The following is a 2,500-nucleotide window of genomic DNA, read 5'->3' on the forward strand; positions in this document are numbered from 1 at the left end:
AAGGCACTTGCGAAGTTTCCCCGACATTGCCAATGCTCCTACGAGCTATAGGAGAGCCATAGCGGTTGACAGGTCGTTCTTCACAATCGGTATCGGCACTATTCGCCGTGACATCTAAAAGACTTTCTTCCATCGTCTCGTTTCTCTCTCACACGTGTTTCTGAAGCGAACCGGCCGATTCGATTGCCCGGATAATAACAACAACAAAGGCGCGCAAAGGACACTGGTTGTCGGTGGCCCTTTAAAGATATATTATCGGTTTGCAATAATCGACGGTAAAGCTGAAAGAAGATTGGCCAAGATCAATTTATGTGGACTTTTCTTTTTGTAATTTACCGTTGAGCTCATCGTCTGGCACTCGAAGTAGCTAGCAGAGAGAGAGGGCTACCCCTACATCATTTTGATACACTACATCTTTGCATCTATTGTAGTAAATAAATCTTGAATCATCAACAGGACACTCCTAATTGGGTCAAATTAAACCACAATACCTTAACGCTCTGAACAAGTCGCTTGTGCACGTGGATTCCTTAAAATCATTCTACGCATGAAATTGCTATAAGGAGCTGACTTACATGCCCGGGCATGAAATCCCTAATATGGATTTGAAGCACATGCCCGGCATGACAATCCGTCCTTTTTCAAGCCGGACATGAGATCCAAGCTCAACCCCAGTCCCCTTCTTACAACTGACCCGCGGGAATACGAGAGGCTCCTTCTGCGTAAGGGGTTATAAGATCTCCATCTCCCAGGCACGACTCCATTTTTTTCATGCTATCGGTGTTCTTTCTTTAACGTATAAATCATTGCGTGTTTTTTCATGCCCGCTTAATATACAACCTACCACATACGTGGAAAGTGGTAGATACATTGCCATTCGATTTTCACATGGCACGAAGGAATAAACTTCATGCCAACCCCGTTGTTTTTAAAAATATTAGTCAAAATTTCTGTTTCCAAGCCAAACTAGTTAAACTGCAAATGCAAGATATAAAAACTACGTAGAAACTACATTATCTTGTGCTTGAAAATCAGTCTATTTACATAAAATGTCATAAATCGTTCGGTATTAACCTTAGGGCGGGAACACATATTTATTCTCCCTTTTTGGTGGTAAATACGAGCCTAACGGATGGCTGAACAGAGAAGCCAGCAGGTAACAACGGCTGCAAAGTAAGGTTGTTTTCTTTCGGAAGTTGTCGGCGTAAATGGTCTTGCTCCGTTCATGGCAAACGCCATAGCTTCCACTTTGAACCCTATGCATCCCTTAACTCATCGTCACCCGCCAAGAGATTCAGTTTTCTTTAAAAGTAAAAATCTTATTATGCAAGTAAATAGGCCTTAAAAACTTACTGACTGCCACTGATGATCCTATACGGCATATGCCATCACGTGACACTTTTGCCAGGACTTTAGGCTTGAACAGGTTTCTTGAGCTGGGAAAGTAAGTGTTGAAGGAGTTTATTGCTCTTGTAAGCACCCTGACCGCATGGACGCCGCTTCCTATGGGAGCCTCTGGGTTTCCTCTAGATCACTAACCTGAGAAAGGAAGAAGAGCCTTGTGCTCCGAACTAACAACGAAGACTTTGGAGTGGTTGATGTACACCTTAGCATAGAATTAGCAACGACAAGGGCTCCAAATTATATTCTGAAACTCCGTTCACTTCGCTCTCATAACAGCAACGACCGTTTTCAACCAAGACTAAAGGCACTTAGGGCAATGAGACTCCTTCAGTACAGCTCTACTGCTATGATATTGATTCTCCTCTCAGGCGATGACTCCCCTAACCCTGGATGGATTAACTCAAGTTTGCAGAAGCCTGGCTTGAAGATTGGCCATCTGAATATCAGGAACCTACCTAAACACCTCGAAGAACTAAGGATTTTTCTACAGGACAATCCATTCCACGTATTCCGTCTTATGAAACTTGGTTAAATGGTCCTTGGCACGACGGCAAGCTTTCAATTGTAGGTTACAATCTCGTTCGGAAAGATCGCAAGGATGACCAACGTGGCGGCGGTACTGCGATTTACTATAAATCAAAGCTCGTTGCACGACGAAGAACAGATATAAGCTCGATTGATGTTGAAGCTTTATGGCTTGAATTTACTTTCCCGAACAGGAGAAAAATCCTGGTATCCTCGGTTTATCGACCGCCTAATGTTGAGGTGAAAATTTTTATTAGCAAGTTTGAAAGCCTACTTGACTATTCCGACAGTGAGGGGTGAGGGGAGAGAAACAATCATACTCGGCGATCTAAACTGTGACCTAGTCGCTAAGAAAATATCTTCTGACACTTAAAATCTGTGCATGTTATTTAAAGCTTGTCAACTTATTCAGCTTATCAAAGAGCCGACGAGGATTTTTGAACGATCGACCACACAACAGACCAAAGGAAGATCTCTGATTCTGGTGTTTTAGAATGCTCCATTAGCGATCATTCCCTTGTTTACATCATTAGGAAAGTTAGATCGTCGAGGGGCGCTATAAAAACCATCA

Source organism: Montipora foliosa, chromosome 4 (genome assembly GCF_036669935.1).
Source record: "Montipora foliosa isolate CH-2021 chromosome 4, ASM3666993v2, whole genome shotgun sequence".
Taxonomy (NCBI): Eukaryota; Metazoa; Cnidaria; class Anthozoa; order Scleractinia; family Acroporidae; genus Montipora; species Montipora foliosa.